Source organism: Microcaecilia unicolor, chromosome 7, assembly GCF_901765095.1.
Source record: "Microcaecilia unicolor chromosome 7, aMicUni1.1, whole genome shotgun sequence".
NCBI classification, from domain to species: domain Eukaryota; kingdom Metazoa; phylum Chordata; class Amphibia; order Gymnophiona; family Siphonopidae; genus Microcaecilia; species Microcaecilia unicolor.
Window position 1 is genome coordinate 283,668,275 of NC_044037.1, and position 12,590 is coordinate 283,680,864.

Consider the following 12,590-nt stretch of genomic DNA (forward strand, 5'->3'; position numbering starts at 1 on the left):
CCAGTTGAGAAGAGTCATAAAACAAATACCAAGTTCCCTGAAATGCAACATAACTCCCAGAAAAAATGAAGAAACCAATGTAGCACCTATAGACAAAAACTCTGATAAAAAAAAAAAAAAAAAAACCTTTCCTCAAAAACTGGGTGCTCCAGAATACATCTGGAAAAATCAGTACGGTTTTCCTACAGAAAAGCATAGACTTCTTTTTAATACAGGCTCTTTAAGACGGATGACTTATCCTCCTCATGTAAGAAAGTAATCAAGAGGATGGCCCTAGCAAAAAGAGGGGTCCTTTTACTAAGGGATGCTGAAAAAAATGGCTTGCGGTAGTGTAGACAGGTTTTGGGCACACAATAATTTTTCAGCACAATTGCAAAAAAAAAAGCCTTAAATATTTTGCCGAAAATGTATGTACAGCAAAATCAAAATTGCTGGGGGTCCATTTTGGGCCTGCGACTTTACCGCCAGCCATTGACCTAGCGGTAAAGTCTCATGTGGTAACCGGGTGGTATGACCTATGTGCGTCAAATGCCACTTGAAGCGCGTCCGTTATGTGCGGCTGAAAATATTGGCTGTGCATCAAAAATGAAATTACCGCAGAAGCCACGTGGTAACTCCATTTTGGTGCACAAAGCTTTCCACGGCCCCAGTCTGTAGAATCTTCTAAAAAGGTAGTTGTATCTGATCACCCTTTTGACCTTCCAATTGAACTTTCCTCAAAAGACATTTAACCAAAGCCATTCCTTCAGAGCTGGGTAAACAAAGTATCTTCCTAAAATAGTTCCTTGCCAGGATTTCTGCTGAAAGGTAGCGAGTGATAAGAAAAATCGAGGAACCTAAGATTCCGATTCCTCGTAACATTTTCCATCATCTCAAGTTTACAATGAAGGAAAAAAGACTTATAGCAGAAATAACAGTAATTTGCAAGGAAGAAAAATTGTACCCTCAACAATGGTTACTTGTGAAGAAATATTAAAAATGTTTTTTTATAAAGTAAAACAAATTAACTTTTAATAAGCGAAATCTCTGCAAACAGATTGCCACTAGAAACTAGAGGATTGTATAGTACTCCGATACACCCCGAATGCCTTTGTTAGGGCCCCATCAGAAGCAAGCATGTTTCATTTTGTGTAACGAGTGGTAGCCGTGTTAGTCCACTCTCAAAGGTTATCAATAGAAATCAAACAAAATAAAACATGGAAAAGAAAATATACCTTTTTTATTGGACATAACTTAAGACATTTCTTGATTAGCTTTCGAAGGTTGCCCTTCTTCGTCAGATCGGAAATAAGCAAATGAGGTAGTAGATAGAATATATGAGAGAAACATCAAAGCATTACAGTCAAAGTAATGCTTTGATGTTTCTCTCATATATACTATCTGCTACCACATTTGCTTATTTCCGATCTGACGAAGAAGGGCAACCTTCGAAAGCTAATCAAGAAATGTCTTAAGTTATGTCCAATAAAAAAAGGTATCTTCTTATTTTCTTTTCCATGTTTTATTTTGTTTGATTTCTATTGATAACCTTCGTCAGATCAGAAATACGAAAATTTTGATAAGTAACAGCATATATATAAGTGAAACATCAAAGTATTTCAGTGACATATATATGCTGTTACTTATCAAAATTTGCTTATTCCTGATCTGACGAAGAAGGGCTACCTTCGAAAGCTAATCAAAAAATGTATTAAGTTAGTCCAATAAAAAAGGTATTTTCTTTTCCATGTTTTATTTTGTTTGATTTCTATAGATTCTACATGGAATGTTGCTATTCCACTAGCAACATTCCATGTAGAAGTCAGCCCTTGCAGATCACCCGCGCAGGCTTCTGCTTCTGTGAGTCTGACGTCCTGCACGTACGTGCAGGACGTCAGACTCACAGAAACAGAAGCCTGCGCAGCCTTCTACATGGAATGTTGCTAGTGGAATAGCAACATTCCATGTAGAATCTCCAATAGTAGCAACATTCCATGTAGAATCTCCAATGGTATCTATTTTACTGTCAAAGTAATGCTTGAATGTTTTCACTTATATACACTGTCAGCTAGCACATTTGCTTATTTCCGATCTGACGAAGAAGGGCAACCTTCGAAAGCTAATCAAGAAATGTATTAAGTTATGTCCAATAAAAAAAAGATATCTTATTTTCTTTTCCATGTTTTATTTTGTGTAACAAAACCCAGTGTTCATGCACATTCACAAAGAAAACAAGTTCAAACCTGGTATGTACTAATCCCAACTCAGGAGAGAGGAAAACTTCAAAACACTTTTTTTTTTTTTTTGGAAAGTTGCACAGTGCTAAAATTTATTTTAAGAAAAACATCTGAACACACAACTTTCCACCTGTTGGTGATACTGTAATACTGCATTATTTACAGAGTCAGATTATATCTGAATGCAATTTTCTGGTCTCTCTAAAACTAGAGGAAAAATATTTAAAACGACTGTTCATTATCTATTTTTATGGAACACTTAGGAAGGAGGTTACAAGTAGTGTATCATAATAAATGCATATCAACAGTATGTGGTTTTTATCCAGTTCCCAAAGTATCTTTTTTATTTATTTATTTATAAAGTAAATTATAAAAGGCAGTTCCAAAATTAAGTCCACAAAATCAAAGATGACCTGTTCCACCTCCAAAGCAAGCAATAAACGAAAATGCTCCCAATTCAATTATACTGAACTTTACAAACATGCTCTCACGGGGTTTTTCATCTTTATAAAAAGTCTTTTTTTTTTTTAAATCAATCTACAAAAGCCTTGACTATTAAGGGGCAAAGCACTGAACTACTTCTGATGCTTGAGAAACCAATTTGACTGCATGTTGAAAAAAAAAAAAAAAACCTTTACCAAATGGAAATTTTCTTCAGTATATGAGAGACTCACTAGACCATTCTGACCTCCAATTTCAGTAGACTGTATTGAGTTGGCTGGGGGAGGGGGGGTAGAGTTCTTCTACATTAACTGTTCATTGCCATCTGCCCATACCAAGATTTGCCCATGTTATGAGAAAAAAAAATACTGACCACATAAAAAGAGAAATACGCTAGGGGCCCTGTTTATTAGTGCGCTAGCGGGTTGTTTTTTTTTTTGTTTTTTTTTTAAGTGCGCTAATGCTAGAGACGCCCAAAAAACCCGCTAGCGCACCTACAATGGGGTTTAGTAAGCCGAGCCCTATATTACCATATTCCTTGTCTCCCCTGAACAGGATCCTTCCGTTCTTCCAGGCACTTGATAGGCATTTAATTCTCCCCAGTCAACGTACTTCCTTTGTGGGAGAGTAGCATATTCATGCATCCCACTAAGAACTATAACACAATTTATTTGCAAACAAGAACTAATGTGAATAAGGAGTAGAAGGGTAGCCTAATGGTTAGTGCAGTGGGCTGAGAACCTGAAGAACTGGGTTCAATTCCCACTGCAGCTTCTTGTGACTCTGGGCAAGTCACTTAACCCTCCATTGCCCCAGGTACAAGACTGTGAGCCCACTAGGGACAGAAAAGTGCCTGTATACAGTATATGTAAACCGCTTTGGTTGTACCCACAGAAAGGCGGTACAGTGAAACCTCGGTTTTCGTTGGTTTCAGATTTTGTTGATTTTTTTCGACTAGAAATTTCTCTCTGTTTTCGTCAGTTGCCTCGGATTTCGTCAAAAAAGGACGTCCGTTTCCCAATTTGTATCGGAAGATGGACGTCCTTCTCCCGATTTTGGGCATCCTCGTTAATTGCCTCGGATTTCGCCGATTGTTTTCGGATGGATTATCGATGAAAACCGAGGTTTCACTGTATATCAAATCCATGACCCTTTAGTGAAAATTAAAAAAACTAACAAAAAAACCTCAAAGCAGCATCTGGCACCTCAATACTCCAAAATATAGTTTAAAAGCAGCAAATGCTCTGGGGTACCACCAGGATCTTTTCCTCCAGCAACCTCCCTAGTCCCAGAAGTTTGCATCCACGTTTTACACAAATTTGCAGGTTTTCACCAAATTTCTCAGGTCTCTCCTCTCTATATCCTTGGTTTTCACTCCCAGTCCTAGAAGTTAGGTTTTCAGGTACCCCTAATAAATAGCCATGAGATAGATTTGCAAGTCCACTGCCTCCATTTTATGCAAATTTCTCTCATGCACATTTATTAGGTATACTCTTAAAACCTGACCTCTTGTTAGCCCTAGAGAACAGGGAGTGAAGACCAATGCTCTACATGCAAACATCTACATCAGCATTCCTCAACAGCCTTTGTCTTTCAGGATACCCCTAACATGCACGAGAGATCTGCATGCCAATTTGTGAGTTGTTTTATTCTAGAAAGAACTGTGCCAATACACAGATGTGGCTTTGTTCTTCTGGATGGGTGGAGGGGGGAATTCAAGGTAACCATCCAGTGTGCTGAACCCCACCCCCCCCAATAGATCCCATCCCTTGCAACTAACTCCAGAATTCAGCGAAGGCACAATCTTTTTCTCTTTCCCATTCTCCTTCCACCAGTAGGTGGTATAAGACATAGGAAAAGCACCACGTTGGGAGGAGGGGGGTACTTTTCTCCCCTGCACTGGTGCTATTCTTTCCTTTTTTCCTCTTCCTTTCTTACTAGAGCTGTCATCAGATTCAAGAAACTTTATCAGCATGGCACACCTCTTTCTTTCAAAAGTAATACATTTGGGGGGAGGGTGGTAGGCATAATTTTACAAAAGGGCTCCTATAGTCAAAGTTCCTAAAAGGTACCTATTTAATACATGGCATCTAGAACCAGATCTAGCAGCACACAAACCCACAACTGCTCCGGAAGAGTGGGCAAAGACGTGCACACACTATGCACAGACAACTCTGCCTCCTCTCTGCTCAAACTCCACCCCCAGGGACGTCTATGATCAGGTCATACACCTGTACACATGAAGTCATACCAGGCATATAAAACTTGCTTACACAGGGAAGTTGCGCTATAAAATTACCCCCAATGTGGTTAAAAAGAGAAAAATGAAAAACAAAATATACATCTCACTCTTATCCAAAAACAAGTTTTAGTCCAAAGTGGCTTACAAATTACATTCTGGTTAAACATGAGAGTAGCCATACTGGGTCAGACCATTGGTCCATCTAGTCCAGTATCCTGTTTTCCAAACAATGGCCAAGCTAGGTCACAAGTACCTGGCAGTAACCCAAATCGTGGCAACATTCCATGCTACAAATCCCAGGGCAAGCAGTTGCTTCCCCACATCTGTCTCAATAGCAGACTATGGACTTTTCCTCCAGAAATTTATCCAAACCTTTTTTAAACCCAGATATGCTAACCACTGCTACCACATCCTACTACTACTAAACATTTCTAAAGCGCTACTAGGGTTACGCAGCGATGTACAATTTTAACATGGAAGGACAGTCCCTGCTCAAGGAGCTTACAATCTAAAAGACAGGTGTACAATCTAGAGACAGGTGTAGAGTTGATCTGATAGGGCATACTATATTTCTCGAAAGGTTAGGTGCCGAAAGCAGCATTGAAGAGGTGAGTTTTAAGCAGAGATTTGAAGATGGGTAGGGAGGGGGTTGAGGAAGATTGTTCCAGGCATAGGGTGAGGCAAGGCAGAATGAGCGGAGCCTGGAGTTGGCAGTGGTGGAGAAGGGTACTGAAAGGAGGGATTTATCCTGTGAGCGGAGGTTACGGGCGGGAACATAGGGGGAGATGAGGGTAGAGAGGTAGTGAGAAGCCGCAGGCCGGGTGCATTTGTAGGTAAGGAGGAGAAGCTTGAATTGGCAAAGAGTTCCAGAGCTTAACTATTCAATGAGTGAAAAAATATTTCCTCCCATTTGTTTTAAAAGTATTTCCATGTAACTTCCAAGTGTCCCCTAGTCTGTACTTTTGGAACGAGTAAAAAAACAAATCAATTCACTTCTACTCATTCTACACCACTCAGGATTTTGTAGACCTCAATCATATCGCCACTCATCTGTCTCTTTTCCGAGCTGAAGAGTCATAACCTCTTTAGCCTTTGCTCATACAAGAGGAGTTCCATCCCCTTTATCATTTTGGTCACTTCTTTGAACCTTTTCTAATTCAACCAGAACTGAACACAATACTCAAGGTGCAGATGCACCATGGAGCGAAAAATGCATTATAGTGTTTTCAGTCTTATTCACCATCCCTTTCCTAATAATTGCCAGCATCCTATTTGCTTTTTTGGCCACCGCCGCAGAAAGTTTCAGTGTATTATCTACGACACCCAGATCTTTTTCTTGAGCGCTGACCCCCAAGATGGACCTTAGCATCAGGTAACCATGGTTCGGATTATTCTTTCCAATGTGTATCACCTTGCATTTGTCCAGAATGCTTAATAGTATGGACAGTTACCAGGTCCTGATATAGTGTCCTGTATTGTGCTTGGTCATAGCATAAAAAACTGGTACCCCAACTCTATTAGCTAGCACACTGAAGACAGACCTGTACACCAGTGGTCAATCTTTTTGTGACAGTGACTCCATGACGGTAGCCAAAGGGAGTGCAGAATAATGATGCATCTACAGAAAGCCCACTCAGGTAGTGACACCACTTGGGTGCCGACCCACTGTTTGGGAAGCTTTGCTCTATACACTGTTCAGTCCAGCAGCCTACAGAGATTTAGGGGGTGGGGCAGTCTGGAGCAGACAATAGTGTAGAGAACTCTGCTCCTTCATTCAGCTCCTCCCTTCCTATCACACCCTGGGGCTGATCCAGAGGAGAAGAAAGGTGTTGGGTACTTACTGTGGTTCCTGTCCAGTACGTCCCACTGAGTTGGCCATTCAACAGCATATAACTTTACAAAAAACCTTTTAAAGAGATTTAATGCAATTTCCCAAGGGACTGTCTTGGTTCTGTATTATTGTAACCCGTTTAGAACCCAGTGGTGTTAATGGTAGAGAAACATGATGTAATTTAAGTGGATAGGTACCGCTGAATATTGCCTCTGACCACCATAGCACTGACTGGTTAGTACATGAGTGGTCTGGGGGTGGAGCCAACACTTAACCGGTTAGCAGCCGGGTTCAGTCTGCCAGTCAGTTCAGCAAAAAGGCTGTCAACTTTATCTTTAAATGAATAGCCTTCAAAATTTGCACTCTGGTCCACAAAATAATCCATGGTCTGGCCCCAACCTACATGACTGAACTTATCGACTTACCAACTAGAAACATCATTGAATCAAGAACGTTTCTAAACCTGCATTACCCAAACTGTAAGGGACTAAAATACAAATCAACATATGCATCCAGCTTTTCCTACATTTGCACCCAGCTCTGGAACGCTTTACCTAGAAACATTAGAACTATGAACACCCATCTAAAATTCCCAAAAGACCTCAAGACTCACCTCTTCCGGAAAGCCTACCCAGCAGACCCAAACTAATGCATGAACGATGCATCACATCTTTCGATCTAAGAAATGAACAATACCCCTTCCACGTAATCCTATTACTTCAAACTGTACGAATGTTACCACTTCAGTTATAAGTGTACTTCTACCCATACCCTACTCTGTATTGCTCACTAGAAGCTGTAGTCCCATCCCCAGAGACTTAGCCCCATTGGGATTACTTTTCTCTATATGCTACTATACATTCGTCCCAGAGTTGTATTCTCTTTTCCAGAACCTTATCAGCTTTCTTGCACCTACTGTTACTCTATTTTCCACTCTGTATATATTCCCAGAGTTGGTACTCTCCTCTCCAGAACCTGTAAAATGTAATAAATAAATCTGCCAAGTTAATCAGGCAGTGGTCTGAATTAGAGAGTTGCACAGGGACAGAAATTTCACCCATCCCACTAGAATCTAATCTGTCCCTGCCATCCCCACTGGAATCTCCTCCATCCCCACAATAATTTCCTCCATCCCTGAACATCCTCTGTGCTAAAATAACCCAACTTATTAGTAGCCCATGTTAACTTCTCTTGGTGCTTATAGGGATTTCAATGCTACCAACCATATCCATTAATTTTTTTTAGTGCTAAAATTGTCATGGCACAAAGAAAGGATAGGTAGGCTGGCCTGGCACTACACTTCCGCAGAAACTCTGCAGGACCTGCATCCATCCCCGCAGAAACCCTGCATCCATCCCCGCAGGAGTCCTATGGACCTGGAGGGGATCCCCGCTAACCCCATTTCTATGCAGTTCTCTATTCTGAATACCAGCCAGTGACCTGTTAAATTCCAGGTGACCATACTTACCTGGACATCAATGTGCGAGCCCACAGCTGTCAGTGGCTTAAAAACCGCTGGCCACTGAAAATGGTAGTGGATACTTTGGTTAAAGATAAAGTTTTTTTGGCACGGAAATTAGAACAATTAGAAAATCACAATCGACGACTGAGTTTACTTAATTTTCCTATATCGTCAATAATGACACCCCGTGATTTTCTTAAGAAGTATTTTCAAGAAATACTGTATCTATCCTCAACAGACATACCTCCTTGTAGTAAAGTCTATTTGCCAAATGTTAAAAAAAAAAAATAGAGAAGTTTCAGAACCAGTGAAAACTATGCCTGCAATTGACATTCAAAATTTAACAGCTATTCTGGAAGAATCTATGGATGAGATCACATCCAGAGGAACTTTGATTATAACTTTAGTTTTCGAACAAGATATAAATATGTTGATGAAACTGTATTTTAACATTTTGTGGTCAGAAAGTGTGGATGTTCCCGGATGTGGCAAAGATTACACAACAAAGGAGAAAACAATTTTTACTTATGAGAGACGAAGTCAAGGGATTAGGTGCAACATTTATGCTGGCCTACCCTTGTAAATGTTTGATTTGCCTGTCTGGGACAAAATATGTTTTTTTTGAACCATCTCAACTAACGACGTTTCTAGACTCTAAAAGATCTTCTAGTTGAATGACATTAAGAACTATCAGCAATAATAACTCGGGATAAAGATCAGGACTTACCTATACGTTATTAAAATAGTTTCTTCTTAAGTTACATTCTCCTTGAAATTGTACTTACAACCCACTACCCCCCCTTCCTGGATTGTGGTCTGAGGCAGAGTATAAATAATTGTATTCTGGAAATCTGTTAGATTTTCTATGTTTTTTCATTTTCTTGTAAATAATTTCTCTGTATTGCCTTACAAATGATTATTCGTTTGTATTATTGAAACTAATAAATAATAAATAAATAAAAAACCGCTGGCCACTGCAGGTTGAATATTACCCCCAATATTCATACTACTACATATTTGTTGCATGATCATTTTATAGCTGTATCATAGCTCTGTTTAATGCTGGCATCCCTCTTCAATTTGTCAAGCGCCTTCAACTCAATCTACATCAGTCAAGATGCTCTACAATGCACACTGTTTTCACCATGTTAGCCCTCTGCTTTTCAACTTCTCATTTTGGTTTACAAGTCACGCTCTCCCTCTGCTCCTGCTTATTTCAATACGCTTCTCACCCCCTACACTCCCCTCCGCTGATCACAATCTACTCTGGCTGCCATCACCCTCGGAACACCATCTCACCTCTTCGCACTCCACTGTCTTCTGCTTTATTGGCCCGAAACTATGGCATGACCTCCCACTTCACATCAGGAACCAATCAACTCTTTCAGCATGGAAGAGCTTGCTCAAATCTCATCTGTTTACTCAAGTTCTTGGTCCTGATAGCAACTAGTTACTACTACTACTATTTAGCATTTCTATAGCGCTACAAGGCGTAGGCAGCGCTGCACAAACATAGAAGAAAGACAGACAGTTCCAGCTCAAAGAGCTTACAATCTAATAGACAAAAAATAAAGTAAGCAAATCAAATCAATTAATGTGAATGGGAAGGAAGAGAGGAGGGTAGGTGGAGGCGAGTGGTTACGAGTCAAAAGCAATGTTAAAGAGGTGGGCTTTCAGTCTAGATTTAAAGGTGGCCAAGGATGGGGCAAAACGTAGGGGCTCAGGAAGTTTATTCCAAGCGAAGGGTGCAGCGAGACAGAAGGCGCGAAATCTGGAGTTGGCAGTAGTGGAGAAGGGAACAGATAAAGATTTATCCATGGAGCGGAGTGCACGGGAAGGAGTGTAGGGAAGGACGAGTGTGGAGAGATACTGGGGAGCAGCAGCAGAGTGAGTACATTTATAGGTTAGTAGAAGTTTGAACAGGATGCGAAAACGGATAGGGAGCCAGTGAAGGGTCTTGAGGAGAGGGGTAGTATGAGTAAAGCGACCTTGGCGGAAGACGAGACGGGCAGCAGAGTTTTGAACTGACTGGAGAGGGGAGAGGTGACTAAGTGGGAGGCCAGCAAGAAGCAGATTGCAGTAGTCTAAACGAGAGGTGACAAGGGTGTGGATGAGGGTTTTGGTAGAGTGCTCGGAAAGAAAGGGGCGGATTTTACAGATGTTGTAAAGAAAAACGACAGGTCTTGGCAATCTGCTGGATATGAGCAGAGAAGGAGAGAGAAGAGTCAAAGTTGACCCCAAGGTTTCGAGCTGAGGAGATAGGGAGAATGAGAGAGCCATCAACAGAAATAGAAAAACGGGGGGAGTGGGGAGGTGGGTTTGGGGGGGAAAATGAGAAGCTCTGTTTTGGTCATTTAATTTCAGGTGGCGTTGAGACATCCAGACAGCAATGTCAGACAAGCACGCTGAAACTTTGGTTTGGATGCAAGGTGAGATATCAGGGGTAGAAAGGTAGATTTGGGAGTCATCAGCATAGAGATGGTAGGAAAAGCCATGGGATGAGATTAATGAACCAAGGGAAGAAGTGTAGATAGAAAAGAGGAGGGGACCAAGAACAGAACCCTGAGGTACGCCGACAGGCAGAGGGATAGAAGTAGAAGAGGATCCACCAGAGTGAACACTAAAGGTGCGGAGGGAGAGGTAGGAAGAGAACCAGGAAAGGACAGAGCCCTGGAATCCAAGTGAGGACAGGGTATCGAGAAGTATGCTGTGATCGACAGTGTCAAAAGCAGCGGAAACTAGCTGTGTGTGTACGTTTTTTTCCCCTTCTTTCTCCTCCTTTTCTTTTATTGCATTGTAAACTGCTTTGAAGCCTAGTATAGGCTATATGGTGGTTTATCAAGTAGATGTAAATAAATTAGGTCTAATTGTGAGTCAAGTTTTATTATGGTACACCCAATGTTCTCCGATTTTTGTTGGCCCATGTGTGCATGAAAAACTGTGTGTGCAAATTTTAGCCTCAACTTGATGTGCGCAGCCTATATTCACAAGAAGGCTAGCAAAACTTTTGTGTTCACAGTTCCTAGGCATGTGCAAGCGTGCGCACACGCATACAGCTTAGAGAGAACACTGCACCCAATCATTTATTAGAGAGAAAAATAAAAAAGTCCCATTTTTTTTTCAAAACACTATACTTGCTTATGTTTTGTGGCTACATAAAGTATTGGGTAGAAATGTGAGCTTACAGTCCAACTCCAAGGCATTTTTTCCCTGTAGGAAGAACCCGCTAGGTACTTTAAAAAGTTTATGCAATAAAATGAAAACATTATCTTGGGCAGAAGGCACGTTCCCTACTGAAATTCTGAATTTAGAAGCAGCAAAGGTCATTAGTCTGGGAACCCCATAAACTTCCCACTTTGTTCATCTGAGCCCCACACAATTTGAGTGCAACAGCTGAAAAATAAAATTTGAGAAGGGAGGCTTTTAACAAACAAGTGAGCGAAACCTCAATTTACCTAACCAGTGGACAAGCAATGAAAGACTAACTTGCCCAAGCGCTCACGCTCTCAACTACCCACCAGCTGCACAGTAGCATAAGCTTATGACATAATGCGTTTGTCTTGGAACTGGTGCAAAAAATCTGTGCCCTGAACAGAGTCCAAACAACTGACTGGCATCCATCTCTCTTCCCAATTGTGAGCTATACAATACACCAATTTTCACTCTCTCTGCAAACAAGTGTTAGACTAATATCACACACCCATAAGCAGAGACTGGTACAAAGAACCTGTACTTTATTACAGTACTTAAGTACAATCGGTAATACTTTTACTTCTAAACGAGTTACTAGTAAAAAAGTATGGCCAAAAAAAAAATAAAAAAAAAAAAGGAGTAAACCTGTCACAAGCAAGCCGTACTTAGTAACAAAGTACAAATTTGGGGGCCTGAAAAATGGTGCACTGAAAAACGGCCTGCAGTAGTGTAGACACGTGTTTTGGGTGCGTGCAGAATTATTTTTCAGTGCACCTGTTAAAAAAAAAAAAGCCTCAAAAAGTTTTGCCGAAAATGGACGTGAAACAAAATGAAAATTGCCGTGCGTTCATTTTTGGGTCCGAGACCTTACCGCCAGCCATTGGCCTAGCAGCAAAGACTGATGCGCGTCAAATGCCACTTGGTGCACGCCCCCAAAACGCACGTCTGAAAATAAAAATGATTTTTTTCAAAAGCACATATTGGACGCGCACCAAAAATAAAATTACCGCAAGAACCACGCGATAGCCGGGCGGTAACTCCATTTTGGCACACGTTGAGCACGCGTAGATTCTTACGCAGCTTAGTAAAAGGGCCCCTAAATGCACTGCTCAACCACCATTTTTTTTTTATTAGTACAGCAGTGCTCTGCTCCCAATGTAGGTTTGCAATCATGGCGTTAATGGCGAGTCCCTTTCTATATTTTTT

The 12,590-nt window shown here is 41.0% G+C and overlaps 1 protein-coding gene across 1 annotated transcript in view; it reads right to left on the minus strand.

Moving 5' to 3' along the window:
• The window catches only part of PDIA5 (protein disulfide isomerase family A member 5), a 289,623-nt gene that overhangs the window by 156,219 nt on the left and 120,814 nt on the right, over positions 1-12,590 (minus strand). The gene's annotated exons all lie outside the window — the stretch shown is intronic.